We start from the raw sequence: 15,255 nt of genomic DNA on the forward strand, positions 1-15,255 counted from the left end.
TTAAAAGACCCTTGCGCCCCATCACTTTTTTGATGCAGCGCAATCAGTGCACCACACTGTGCCATATGTACAAGCTGACGCATTGTGTCCAGTGCATCAGTCTGTAAAGCACTGCGGCGCATTATACCTGCGCCAGGTATAAAGTATGCTGGGTAGGTGTTTCCCTGCAAAAAAGCCTTGTAGAGCGGGTGCAGTGAAATTTACATTTCACTGCGTCACGCTGTGATTTCACTGAGCCAAAATCCAAACTAGGCTTAAGGAGTGACGCATGGCTTTTGCAATGGGATTTTCCTATGTGATCTGACGCATTGCTGGAGTTGCATCAGTTTTATGAGCAACTCCAGCAATGCGTAACTTTTGCGCCAACCGATGTGTCTGAATTTCTGACGCATCTGTTAATCCGTGCGCCTTAGAGCCCTGTACTCTAAATACAGCGCATCCATGCTGTTGCAAGGACATTTGGTGCGGGCTCAAGGAAACGGATGCATCAATGCCGGTGCGTCAGTTTCCTGTAAATGAGACCCTCAATGTGTGATCCTGTCACAATAATCTGCAGAGGTGTGTGTTGGATGTTTCCTTCTATTTGTAGTTTTGAATAAAAGGAAGTAGGTATTTGCTGAAAGAAGAATATCTGAGTCAGGAGACCCTGCCATGGAGCGTCCATCTGTCCTTTGGGAGTCCCTGCGACTAAGGAGGGGACAGACAAGAATGATATAAAATAAAGGTAGGGTTCTAGCAGAGATTGAGACAGTACATACAAAATTCAGTACATCATACATGGCTGGCTCGTTGGTCTAGGGGTATGATTCTCGCTTAGGGTGCGAGAGGTCCCGGGTTCAAATCCCGGACGAGCCCTCTTTTTGTTTTTTTGTAAAGTCACATTTCAATGAATGGACACTTAAGGTGTGAGTCACAAAACAAGTGACTTTCAAATCACCAGGGTTGGTTTTGCATTTGATTAGTCACATACTCTGCAGCACTCAAGGCAAGAACGTGAGCCCTGCACCTCCGAGCCAGCTGCAGAAACAGCTGGAGGAGGGGGCGGGGCAGCGACCCCGCCACATCAGCAGCCAGGAGGGGTTTGTTTTTATTGTGACTCGCGTTGAAGCTGAGAACAGGGGGCGCAAAACTTTTATTGAAACCAAACTCGGAGACAGAAAGGTGAGCCGTGGGGGTGAACACTGGACACAGCAGCAGGGCTGAGACCCCATCCAGACACAAGGGTGACTCTAAGAATGGCCGTAGTTATATTTGTAATGATCCCGTTGTTTCTGTACAGAATGAAGTTAGATAAAAGGACGGTCTCGGCCTCCTTCACTCTGATTGGTGCATCAAGAGATGCGGGAATTCTGGGGCTCTTTAAATGTCCCGTGAGTTTTCTCTGCTACAATAATTCGGATGGACACGATTAAAGCGCCTTGGATCTGATTGGATCTTTGGGTGCAGAGGTGTCCTTACTGGAATCACAACAGTCACCCGATGAATGCTGAGGCGGCCGAAATAGCTCAGTTGGGAGAGCGTTAGACTGAAGATCTAAAGGTCCCTGGTTCGATCCCGGGTTTCGGCAGATGGTTTTTGATGTCTGAAAAGTCATCCATTACAGTTTAGAAAACGTCAAAAATAAAACGTTGATTTAACATCATTTCCCTCTTTATTCTCCTGTTCTTCCCCCTCATTTTCATTATTTATACGTTTCTTACAACGTCCTTCGGGTACAATCCTTCTATTCTTTGTGGGTCTCACTTCTGCACAGGAGCACTCTCCTACAGTGTGTGCTGTGACTGGCAGATTGCGGACACAATCACACAGTGAGTTGATTACCTAGGGGCAGATTCACAAGCCCCCAGCGCCACCAGTACATCACTTTTTGTGAAGTGCTGGAGCCGCGTTTCACTTCTCCATATTTACAAGGAGAGGAAAAGCCACCCTGCGTGACTTTACCTCTCCTTGTAAATATAACCCCTTCACACGAAGCACTTTGCGTGGAAGCGGAGTTACATGGGTGTTGTTGTGTGTGTTCCCACGCAACACCCATGGAACGAGACACGTTTTCAGATTTACGAGGAATCGTAAATCTGGAAATGCGTGTCAATGCTACACGAGGCACAACGAGGAGAAATGTTTTAATTTCTCCTTGTTTTTTCCTCTTTTAATGCGTGCTGCATTCTACAGGAGCAACATATTATTGTAAACATGTTGCATTCCTGTGCTTCGGAAGTGCAGCAGCGTGGCGCAGCCAAAAGGCTTCTTTGTAGATCTTAGCGCAGAATCTCACTGATTGTGAGTGAGCCTCACACCCCGGGCCCAATCACGCTCAATGATCGTGGACCCCACTTATTGTAATTTCCTCAACATGGAACCTATCCTCCAGCCATGGCCCATGCAGGTAATAGCGGTGAGGGGGTGGGGCCGGGTTGGGGGGGCGGGTGGGACGGACGACGATGAGGGAAAATTAATTATTTATTTAATTTTCCCTCAGCATTGTCCTTCGAAATACCCCCTTACTCAGCCCCACCGCTGTTACCTGCACGGACTGCGGCTGATATCCTCACTCCTAGGACTAAAGGGACCTATTTACGAGCGGAGTTGGTCAAAGAGCGATGTAAGTCTAGTAGTATCAATGCGGTACATCGTCATATGCCCTACTAGTATATACCTGAGCACATTTATTTATTTTATTTATTTGTTTAGATTTATATGTCAGCACAACAGCTACCCAAAAAGGGTTTCCTGGCGCTGTGAGAGAACAGCAAAGAGAATGGAGAGAGCTATTGGCTGAAAAGCCAAGTCTTGAGAGATCTACGGAACAGCAGGAGATTCGATTGCATGCGGAGGTGCAAACCCCAAAGGGCTTTAGACTGATAGAAGGGAGGAGACGCAAGTGAGAGTTATTAGGACTTCAAGAGCCATTTTTGTTTGGAAGGAAGAAAATACTTTTCTAATGTTGCAACAGCAAAAACTGTACTTCCCATACCGGGAGTCGAACCCGGGCCGCCTGGGTGAAAACCAGGAATCCTAACCGCTAGACCATATGGGAGGCTGTACGAGAACTATTGACACAGTGTTTTTGAGACACGTCTGGCCTATCAGATATCTTTCTGTACACTAAATCACACTCGCAGGATCTGACCATCAATGGGGTCACAGCCCCCCCCCCCCCCCCTCGCCCTCCTCCAAACATCTGCAACAACCTGCTCATGTCTCGTTATTTACAACCCTGGAACTTCTCCAGACCCAGAACCCCGCATTGCCTCTTACTCCCCCCCCCCCACCCACCCTGACAAAGCCACGCCCCTCTCCCCAGGACCCCCCTTCACTCCTGTATCTCCTCACCAGGCTGAGGGCCCCACAGACCCCTCTCCAGTTACCGTCCTGCTGCTTCCTTGAACCAAACCCCCTGCACCTGTCACAGGCCCCAGGCTCCCTCCAGGGGGCTCCAGTCGCACCCCCTCTTATCAGCACCGGCCCCAGTCCTGACACTGGATTGGTTCACACCGAGGAGGGAGGACCAGCTCAGGTCACCCTGGCTTCTTCCCAGGTATCTTCAGATGCTCAGGGTGACCGCCAGGGGGCAGCGCCGCCACAGCACTCACAGCCCACAGGGCCCTGGAACAGCAATGGGGGGCATCAGCAGCCTTGACAGGGGGCAGACCCCGAATAATCCCGCACGGCATTCTGGGAGAGCGGGGGAGGAGCCTCTGCGGTGTGTGTTTACAAAAGTAAACATCTGGGGTTAAAAGCAATAAACACACATTTGTAATCATTCTCTGTTGTGTTGTTCCTTTTTCACATCATGCCAATTTATAAGAACCGAATGGCGAAACTTTTAAATATAGCTGGGATACGACTGCAGCCTGGGCAGGCAAATAAAACACTCAGAAGTACAGATGTTTCCATGTTTATTCATGTCAAATGTAAACAAGTTATAAATCAAAATATACATCTATGTGTACACCGGATGTAAAAGTGTGCACTAATTGGGTCAGGGTGCAGTTTCTTTCCCCCATTTGTTCCTTTCACACATGCGGGTCCCCAGTAAGCTTTCGGCTGCTCTGTCTTGTTATTCTGAGTCGGTGTTAAAAGGGGGGCCTGGTCCCTAGTTTGGGGGCCCAGAGTACAGAGCCCCCCGGGGCACCGGAAGTAAACACCCCTCCGTGATACAACTATGGCCCAGTAACCTCTGATTGCCCTCTGACCCCTCAGACTGGATTCCTGTCAGGCCTCTTTTATAGAAGAGGAGACACTGACGTGGAGACGGTGCTGCCGAGGGGCAAAGGGCTGACAATGGCTCAGCATTTCAACCCAGTCTCCTCCTATTATCATCTTTGTTACACCCACAGCATATAGGAGCTCTGATAGGTCAGAGGGGACACCCCTCTTGTCACCTTCTGGTGCTTAAACAGATCCTATTACAAGGACCAGCCCCTGAACTTTAAGTAAAACCAGCCCCTGGGGCCCCCTGGGGTCTGAGGGTGTTTCACAGACAGGGACTCGCTGACGTTGGTGACCTCCAGTGACTGAATTACATTTACTAACATTACAGCCCAGAAACAAAAAATGTAACACCTGATGAAGTTTGGGATTTATATAACTAGATAACATAACCCCATTATCCTTTGGATCCCATGGTGATTACCATTTTTATAATTAAAATGCAGGAACCTCAAAAGCACATTTAAGTATTTAATGCTGCAAAGAACATCCGAACCCCAAAAAATTACTCTTAAAACACCATAACACATGTTACCCAGGATGTACAGCAATAATGTACCCCAAAAGTAAACACGAAACACCCTAAATAAATAAATAAACATATATAACTCTAATCCAATACCAGGAAATATACGGTGTTTGAGGGGTATATATATATATATATATATATATATATATATATATATATATATATATATATATATATATATATATATATATATATATATATATATATATATATATATATATCATAACTCCTTTATTAACTTTTGGATCCCAAAAAATTAAATGTAAATATATCTAGAAAATTAGTCAAGACTCAGACGTTTCCCTGTTAGTTAAATATCTGTCGGGTTTGCAGGTTATCACATTTTTACACCCAGAATAGTTCCTAGTTGGGTACAGTACTCGATCACTTTTCATGCAATATAGCGCCTTGTCATTCGGTGTCCAGCCGAGCCTTCGATAGCTCAGTTGGTAGAGCGGAGGACTGTAGTGGAGTGACTGTCATCCTTAGGTCGCTGGTTCAAATCCGGCTCGAAGGATTTTTGCAAACTCTTCACTTTTTTCCCCTCTGCTTCACAATGCAAAGCGCCTCTTTCTCGGACCCTCACACGCCGGGGCTTTTCCTGCCTCCCCTCTTCACCTTTACAGCCCAGCTCTCTCCTCCGGCGGGGGCGAGGGGGGTGGTGTCTCCCGCCCCCCTCCCTGTGTGCAGCCCCCGCTGCAATGCCCCCTCATCAGACAGAGCCAGGGGCCCCTGGTCTGAAGAGCCAGTCCGGGCCCCGTCCGAAGCAGCCCTGGGAGCTGGTTGTGGTGACTCTGGCATCAGGGGATGCTGCTGAGAGCGTCTGCTAGGAGGCGAGAGGGTTGCTGTGAGGTGTGAGGGAGGAGTGTGTTTGTGTGTGTATGGGGGGAGAGAGTGTGTGTGTGTGTTTGTTGAGCCCGTGGCCCCCTGTGTTGGTGTCAAGGAGTTGATAAATGGCACGAACCAGTAGCATATCGGGGAGAGGCGGCTTGAAGGCCACATGAGGAGCGGCCCAGCAGGTCGGGATTCATCGGTTCCTCGTTAGTATAGTGGTCAGTATCCCCGCCTGTCACGCGGGAGACCGGGGAGATGTTTTTTTTTTTTTATAAACAAACCTTTCGATAGAAAACATATTTTAAATGCAATTTATAATGTTATACTGATATTACAATTTGATGATTCTTTTTATTCATGGCCACACCTTTACAAGTTAAAACATGTGTAACTCTTTTACCAGCAGTTGTGCCTTTTCCTTTTAAGTAATTTAAAAAGTCAAAAGTAACTGAGGCTTATTATTTATATAGTTATATATATTATTACAATCAAAGAACTACATGGGAAATGCATTTTACCGAGTATTCTTCATACTAAATAAATGGAATGTTGGGGGCGGGATCTGAATGGGGAATTGTTTTATACGAAGGTGTCACTTTTATCTATTTAAAGGTTACAGTTTAGAACTTACAGACACATTGTGAAAGTAAAAGTGCCACTGGGCCAGATGTGCACGCCCCCCCCCCCTCATCAGAGATCTTATATTCCCCGGGTCCGGCATGAGTACCTAACACTGGTCGGTGTTTACCCTCTATATTGGGACATGATAGGACTACAGGTCCCTGCATTGAAAGTAAAACCCTGTCCAGTAGGGTGACCAACTGGCATGGGCGCAAATTCAGGACGGTGAGTGTAAAAATTCAGGACAAAACTTTGGGACAAAAGTAAGGTTTTAACACATCAGAGGAGGTCGCGCAATACTATATAAGTAAGTCCATCCAAATCCAAACATATTCTTCCATTTGCAAACCTATTCATCATGTATCCTTCCTTCCATCCATCATTTCATTCATCCATCCACACTTTCACTCATCGATCCACCATTTCACCCTATTCATCCGTTCACTCATCCATCCAGCCATTTACCCTTTCACCCATCCAGCCATCCTTTTACTTACTCATCCATCCACCCAGTCATTCATCCTTCCAACCATTCACCTTTCCAGCAATCCATCCATCTCCCTTTCTCTCTCCACTGACTCTTTCACTTAGCCATCCTTCCTTCCATCCATCCACCCATCCATCTACTCATCCACTCATGAATCCATGCATTGACCCTATCACTCATCCATCCATCCTTTCTCTCATCCATCCGCGTTTTCACATCTTCACTCATCTATCCATCCTTTTGTCCATCTACCCTCCTTTTCACTCACTCATCCATCCTTACTCACAAAAAAAGGAAAAATTAGGAGAAATAAAGATATTTTTCCTCGTTGTGCCTCGTTACGTTTTTGGTGCTGCCTCAGAGTTACAATTTCTTGTAAGGCTGGGGCAGAGTCAAAAAGCCATGAATGTTGTTGGGATCGCTCCCCAGTAACACCATGCGTTAAAGGGAACGATATTTAGAAAGCAGCATTAAGACTAAACAAGCATTGGTAATGCAATAGGGCTCGCATTAGAAGAGTTGGAGCTATTGGTCTTGTAAATCTAATAATGTTTTAAGTATTAATTTTGTTATTGTAAATGGCAATATTTATAGAATTTGCAAATGTGACACCTATAGCATTATTTAACATTTTTTTGTGTCATTTGTAATAAAGCTTGAAACATTGACAGAACATATTTGAACAAGTGATGCTGTGGTTGCGCTGAGTGATGCTGTGGTTGCGCTGAGTGTTGCTGTGGTTGTGCTGTGTGATGCTGTGGTTACGCTGAGTCATGCTGTGGTTGCATTCTGCCAAAAAAAACATCCTGCCAAATAAAAAAAAACTTTTTCCGCATCGCAGACACTTAAGAAAAAAGTATTTACTTGCACAAGGCCACTGCATAAAATAAAGTTACTAAAATAAACTCACCGAACCTATAATGTTTACAAAATCATACATGCTGAAATCACACGTGGGTGCGTAAACACATAAGGTAACATGCACGCAAACACACACCAGAAGCTCAAACATATGCAGAAAACATGCACACGCACACAAACGTTTCACACACACACGACAGAAGGCAGGAAGGTTCAGAAGGTAATTGGACCCAGAGCTGGGAGAGTGGACCGAGCACAAAAAGTTGCAACACAACCGTGGAACAAAAGCTTGGCCACCATGTCAACAGATGAAATGAAACCTGATCCAAGACATAATAACTATGCCCTAATGCACGTGATAGCATAAAATGAAAGTGTGTATGTGCACCTCCTAGACGAGACAGCAGCTGCCAGAGTCCCTCGCCTTCTATGGCAGTGAGAGGTGTTTATTGACAGAATTGTTAGAAGCAGCTGATGTAAACAAGACTAAAGAATTCTGATGACCTGCTGCATTAACTACAAAGTAGCAAAGAATAGTATCTCTCACAACATGTTTTAAAAAAACTGAACACCTCCAGAGGGCAGCAGAATGAGTCGGGGCATCGCATCGGCAGACTGATTGGCAAGAAATCCCGTTAAAAAAAAAAAAACAAGCAAGAGCTATCAGATGTATGCAGGAACAGGCTGCCAGAAGGTGCGAAAGATAGCATTTACAAAACCGTGTTTGAAGCAGCCAGAAAGGGCTTGGCGGACCGCAGGCTTGTCAACGAGCTCTGCTCTTCATCATGTCTGTCACTGCTGCTGCCTGCCCGCAAGCTTTTACTGCCAGCAGCTACAAGCAAATGCATACAAACATATGCACAGACACACGCACACACATACACACAGGCGGGTGCGTAAACACATAAGGTAAAATGCACGCAAACACACACCAGAAGCTCAAACATATGCAGAAAACATGCACACGCACACACACAAAGGTTTCACACACATACGACAGAAGCCAGGAAGGACTGTGGCATGGGTGACCAGCATGCCGTTTCTGCTAGTGCCGGGCCTCACATTGCATCACATATTCGGCCGAAACCGCAGTGTAATTAAATGAAGCATGTTCTACTCATGGAGTTCGCACAGATCACTGCAAGGCCTTCTCTGGTATGTGATGCCAGATTAGCGCGGGAGATGTGTGCCATAGTTTCCAATGAGTTTCACAATTCACTGTAAACACATGTTAACGAAATGTGAGCATACTTCGCAATGGGGGCACTGGTGTACAGTGTTGATAATGAAAACACAATATTTAATTATTTTATGCTGTGTAAACCATCGCATTGCGACCTCGTGCATGCAAGTTCTTTACGCTTGTACATAAGCAGGTGAGTTAGAGGTGAAAGTTTGTAGTATGACAGACTGAGTTGTGGCGGAGTTTTTTTACTCTATGTTTGAAGCATCGTAATACAGAAATATAAACAAGAATAATTAACAAGTTACAAAAGAATAGCATGGCAGCTATTTTTAGTGCAGAGGCTGCTGCGATGTTAAACAAGCTGTCGCACCGGGAAGTGAAGTGAATAAATTAGGGGAGGAGAAATGCCTGAGGCAGAGAGCAGAGCACACGCTGAGAAGCTTGTGGGAGGGAGGCTGGGCTGCCTTTGATGTGGTAATGGGAGGCAGGCAGGCAGGCGGCTGGTGGGATTGTGCACGCGCTTTTTAGGGCTTGCGCTTGCATGGAATCGCCAGTGGAATCGTGCTTAGTTAAACTCTGGATAAGCCACTATAGAGCTTCGCCAGCTATGCGCAAGCGCATCAGCAGGTGAGCCCTAAAAAGTGGCTTATTGCTGCTTCGTAAATGTGGATCAGGCTCCTGTGCCATGGAATGTCACAAAAAGAAACATTCCAGCGGTGCAGAGGAAGGTACGGTATTTATGGCTCGTTGTACAATTTCTTTGTTGAATTGCTTATTTATAAGATGCCGGCACTGCCGAGTCGTCACTTTTTTTGACGCTCCAGTGACTCAGGCGCCTCAATCATATCTATGAGGCAACACAAAGTTACTTTGTGGGCCGTTGCATGGCCTCATAGATATGGAGTAAGACAAAGCTGCGCAAGTGACTGTGTTGCCGTACTCTGCGGTAGAAATCCTTCCATGGGTGTTGATGGTGGGTTTTCCCACGCAACTCTTTCCATGTGTGTTGCATTCTGCAGCCTACTGGGGAAATGCCCAGTGAAATAAAAGGCCTGTCTGGCCGTGTCCAGGACAGCGGACACTTGCTGAAGGGGAAAGGTGTCTATCCTTAGTAGGAATGTGCTAGAACTGGGATTTCTGGTTGGCTAAGGCTTACGCCAAAGCCAGGCAGAAACCACCATTCTAGTCAGGGCAAGGGAGTCACACGCCAAGATAACCCCTGCTCACCCCCTTGGTAGCTTGGCACGAGCAGACAGGCTTATCCCGGGGCAATGTGTAAAGTATTTGCGCACGCACACAACAGCAACAACATCCTAGGCACACCACAAAAGGAACTCCACACAAGGTTATATAAAAATAACTTTGTACTGTCAAAACACATCAGATAGTAATCACACAATATACATTGTGCCAACTGGCATGGGCAATATTCACAAGGGATTATTTACACCAGGACAGGGCCACGTGGGCCACTGTCAGTATCAGCACAGTACAGTAGCACTAGCACTTAGAATGACTGAAACACCACATAACAATTATAGATCACAACCAGTAACCACTGGTAACAGGTAGGTACACACTACTCAATACTAATAACCATAGGCCTAGATCACGCAGGACAAATAACCTCTCTAGTATAACATACTAGGCAAAGCAAACTTCTAAGCATGAGCACCTTTAGAAGTATAACACAAGCATAAAGGCAAAGCACATTAAGCCACAATCACCTTTAGGCCTAACCATTATAAATACAGTAGGCCATCTCTCACTAGTCTAAACACATTAGACTCTGCCTCCTAAGAATAAATCACATTTAGTGGGCGTAACTCACAGTGAAGTAAACCCTCACTAACATAAACCTACATAGGTAAAATACCCTCATAATCATAGTAACATCACATTGCGCAAAAATCACATTAGGCAATTACCATTATAAACATAGTGAAATCACATTACGCAATAATCACATTAGGGCCTTGCGCCCTACCCACATACCCACCCCCCTGGCCAACTGGCCATCTCAAGAAGGGGCTTAAATGCCCTGTGTCCAGAATGTCAGGGCGCGCTGCCAATGCAGCACCAGTCAGGGGTGCGCCACCGGCGCAAACCTAAATGTTGCAGCTGCCCACTAATTGCTGGGCCGCTGAGAACAAGAACAGGGCCTAAACGTTGCAGTTGGCACTAAGTGCTGCGCAGCTGTAGAAGGCCTGGCACCTCTGTGCCATCTCTGTCCCTCACAAGGACTTTCTCTCAAATTGCGCCTAAACGGTGCAGCTGCACACTACTTGCTGGGCAGCTGTGAATCAACCCAAACTGCGATAGGGGCCCTCACTGGCCCTTAGAACAAAGACAGCGCCAAAACCAGGGCGCCCTCTAACCTCTAGAAATGCATTTGGCGCACTTTGGATCCCTTTAGGCTCTCAGAACAAACAGACGCAGGCTCCCTGTGGGAGCCACCTAGGCTCTATAAATAAACATGCCCATCGTTGGAGCTCTCTGGCTCTAGAAATAACTTTGCCCCCAGGGAGCACACTGGCTCCTAAAACAACCGGTCCACGGGACCTTGGTAAACACCTATGGCCTGGAACTGTCCCTGGGCCCTCTACGTAACAAAAATGCCCCTCAAGGAATGGTGAGGCCCATGGGGGCACCTTGGAGGTAGATTAACCCGTGGTAGCGGCCCACTGCTAGACGGGGCCGCTCTGACTCTGCCTCTCCCCTCGCATCACACTCACCGGGCGTACCTCGGGGGACTCCGGCACTCTGTTCCTCGTCCTGCCGGGCGGACTCTGGCTGCACACGGGGCTTCTCCTCTCTGCACAGGAGCCCCGTGCAGATACACCGGCTTCCTCTCTTTGCCAGGCAGCGGGCGGGGCTCTCTCACTTGTGAGAGCCTCGCCGAGGACAAGTCGCTTCAGGCTTCTTCTCGCTTCAGCCACTCACAGCGTGGCTTGACAATGACGCGGCGGCTCGGGGACCAATCCCAGCACGGTGCCGCCAACCAGGCTTCAGTGTGGCTGAGGGGGCTCGTCTCTCTGAGCCAATCAGGGCTCCGCCCCTTCGGTTTCTCTCTCCGCGGCCCCGGCATGGGACGGCCAGATTCTCAGGCTTAAAAGAGGGGTAGGCTCCCTCGGTGCGTACGTAAAATGTCGAAGCGAGGTGGGCACTCGCTAAAGGCTTAATTAAATAAGCGGACATGAAGCAGGGTGGGCACCTGCAATGTAAAATCTCGCAATCAGCGGGGTGGCACCCGCAATAAGCAAAAAGGCATAGGGAATCCCCACGAAGGGGATTGCAGCCCGGCACTGCGGGGGACAGGCAGGAGCGCTTCCTTCAAGGATAACGACAGTGCTCTGCCAACAAGCAAAAATAAAGCGCTCACGAGGTGCTGGGGGGCACTTAAACCCCAAAGTCCCCAGGAATGACCCCTGAAGCAACAAGGGTCCTAGCAGCAATGCTTCCAAATCAAATGGGTCCCAAACAGAAGGTCCTGGAGGCAAGGTGGAGCAAGCAGCTCCCAACAAGGAATTCCTCCAGCATTCAGGGGCTGGGCAGCGCCCAGGGAGGCAAACCTTCCCCTGGGGCCCAGCAGCAGCACGCCCCTGGTAGATTCTAGTAAGAAGCAAGAACATTTTCAGAGTGTCAAAGCACTCTTTTTATACCCAAAATCCTTTGTCTAGCAGGGTGCAGGCAATGTAAGAACCAGCTACAACTGGTTATGGGGAACTCCTTTCACTGGCCAGGCTAGGGACATCAAACGCACCACAGGGGGTGGAGCCAGCATTGTGTAGGGAAAACCCAGCCCTATTCAGGTCCCAGGTGTACCCCTCCCTCACATCAGCATGCTAATCTCTCCATTCACCACCGGGGCAGACCCATCCTGACTCCTGGAGGCAGGCTCACCAGCCACATCCAGCCAATCACACGCCAGACACAAATTACACAAACAGGCCAACTTCTAGAAGTGGCACTTCCACACTAGACACAATCATGCCGCATACATCATTGCGCAGCATTCAATTTCACGAGTTCGCACATACCAAACTCGACCCTGCACTCCCCACACATCAGGAACTACCATGGTCACACATATTCCCCAAGCATTCCTATGGGAGGGCAGGTCACTCTCACCACACACACAGAGAGCGCACGCACTTTACACTGGACCACAGTGAAAAAGTGCACATAGACCTAAAATCACTAACAACAGGTTACAGAAACAGGCTAGGCAAAAGCAAAAAGTTTCGGGGTGAACCTGCCAAAAAGGGCCGGGTCCAACAGAATGCACCAGTGATTGTGATTGGCCGAAGGTAACAGACACAGTCTGTCACGTCCTCAAAGAATGGGCATGTAACCTTAATGCCGTCTCATGCTGCTCTGGAGCAAACACCAATGAAAAAAACTTTCCTAGGCAGTGAAATTCGTAAATATTACATTTATTTATATAGCATAACATGATGTGGGGGATAACCCAAGCTCAGTGCAAAAGACAAACCACTTATTGAAAACATGTTGTTTATTCTTTTATTGATATTGCTTTTTTTTAAAACGGTTCAAATATCAAAAGGCAAAAAATGTAATACATTTACATGAGAAAGTGCCTATACATCAATTCTAATGTATTTACCATGGGTAACGGGTGGTGAGCACTTTAACAAAAACAGCACAATAAATACATACATAATACACACACACCAAAAATGGATCAATTACAATTTTTGAAAAAACAATATTGATTAAAAAAGAAAGACGAAGGGCAGATGATATATTGTGGCAGATGGTAACAGTTGTTGCAATACTCTACGCGCATTTCGGCACAGAGCGTGCCTTCTTCAGGAGTACCACGAGAATATATCAAACTAGACAGGGGTGTACAATGGCCAGGAACAGGTTGATAGACCAAGCGAGTAGGTAAGTCTGGCTACAGCTTATGATAACTTTGGATTGTGGAACTCAGTCTCACTTTGAAGGGATGGGGCTATTGCAAAAAACTCGATGATATAAGGTAAAGCAGTTGATCTAAATATAACGATAATGCCTGTCCTGGAGGGTTCACTATATGGCCGCATGGCCAGTCTGCCCCAAGTGGGTCAAGACATCGGATAAAGGTACTTGTGGCTTGCCACGCAGTATAAGGTGAGGACTACAAGGTCGAGAGGGAGACGGCAAGGGCCTCGTGGTTATTCAGAGGCAATCGAATCGGTGGAAAATCTGGCTATTAGAATATGCCAGACCGCAACCGTAGTGTTGGCTGTGGGTCAATCGGGAGGTGGTAGAGGCCTCGGATAATGGGTGCGTGGCGCGCTTGAGCTATGGAGATGGTAGTCGGGTCATACGTATATGAGCTGCGCTTCCCGCGTCGATGGCTGCCATCACGGAGCAAACACCACCATCTGCGCCCTCCCCGACCAGGCATTATCTCTTATTAGACACTAAAAATAAACACCAGCAGTTTGGGCCCTTGTGTCGCACTAGTGTGTTTTACTGAATATCTTTTAAACTCCTACGCTCTACTTTTCGTGACCTCACATTCTTAGATTCAACAACTATTGAGCAATCAAAATCTAGGCATTTTTTCACAACATTCTGATGAATCAGGTGGGTACCATACCACCCAGGAGAAGAGACTGATTCCCCAGGAAGATACAGAACCAGACGGTATACTACACACCATTCGAAATATGTGGTACTGGAACTCAGAAACCTGATGTAGACCTCAGGGACGAAAGGCATTGACTGGGCTGATTGAAAAAAAGTTTTGTCTGAAAAATGAATAGAAGTTGGGGTATGAAACGCAATTGCAAGACTCCTGAAAATTGAATATTGTGGAATTGCATCATTTTGAATATGTTGCTGGACTTTTGATGGCTTGAATCTTGGCTGAAAATAAAGTAACATAGTATACGCTCCTTTTTAATTTGATGTTTTCTCATTAATGCTATGCTGTGATATTATAACCCTTTAGTGTCGGTATTCTTAATCGGACTGAAATAGACTTTATGAATTATAAAAATGTAACCCATCTGCTATGGATCCATTAATAATGTAGAATGATCCCTGCCGGAGAAACACATGTTCGTACTAAAGTAAACCCTTCAGGCCTGAGTAAAATTGGAATTACACTTTTGTAAAGTTGACAGACTCAGGGCCTCATTTAAAAGACCCTTGCGCCCCATCACTTTTTTGATGCAGCGCAATCAGTGCACCACACTGTGCCATATGTACAAGCTGACGCATTGTGTCCAGTGCATCAGTCTGTAAAGCACTGCGGCGCATTATACCTGCGCCAGGTATAAAGTATGCTGGGTAGGTGTTTCCCTGCAAAAAAGCCTTGTAGAGCGGGTGCAGTGAAATTTACATTTCACTGCGTCACGCTGTGATTTCACTGAGCCAAAATCCAAACTAGGCTTAAGGAGTGACGCATGGCTTTTGCAATGGGATTTTCCTATGTGATCTGACGCATTGCTGGAGTTGCATCAGTTTTATGAGCAACTCCAGCAATGCGTAACTTTTGCGCCAACCGAT

At 46.8% G+C, this 15,255-nt stretch overlaps 4 non-coding genes across 4 annotated transcripts; 3 read left to right on the forward strand and 1 right to left on the reverse strand.

Moving 5' to 3' along the window:
- Window positions 1–783: 783 nt before the first annotated feature.
- On the forward strand, window positions 784–855 carry TRNAP-AGG (transfer RNA proline (anticodon AGG)). The gene has a single exon. It is a non-coding gene; the product is annotated as a tRNA-Pro (tRNA).
- Window positions 856–1,494: 639 nt separating this feature from the next.
- Window positions 1,495–1,567, forward strand: TRNAF-GAA (transfer RNA phenylalanine (anticodon GAA)). Its single transcript has one exon. It is a non-coding gene; the product is annotated as a tRNA-Phe (tRNA).
- Window positions 1,568–2,965: 1,398 nt separating this feature from the next.
- On the reverse strand, window positions 2,966–3,037 carry TRNAE-UUC (transfer RNA glutamic acid (anticodon UUC)). The gene has a single exon. It is a non-coding gene; the product is annotated as a tRNA-Glu (tRNA).
- Window positions 3,038–5,172: 2,135 nt separating this feature from the next.
- On the forward strand, window positions 5,173–5,258 carry TRNAY-GUA (transfer RNA tyrosine (anticodon GUA)). Its single transcript is given in 2 exon segments — window positions 5,173–5,209; window positions 5,223–5,258. It is a non-coding gene; the product is annotated as a tRNA-Tyr (tRNA).
- The last annotated feature ends 9,997 nt before the right edge of the window (window positions 5,259–15,255 follow it).

The sequence above is a fragment of the Lissotriton vulgaris genome, chromosome 1_1 (assembly GCF_964263255.1).
Source record: "Lissotriton vulgaris chromosome 1_1, aLisVul1.2, whole genome shotgun sequence".
Lineage (NCBI taxonomy): Eukaryota > Metazoa > Chordata > Amphibia > Caudata > Salamandridae > Lissotriton > Lissotriton vulgaris.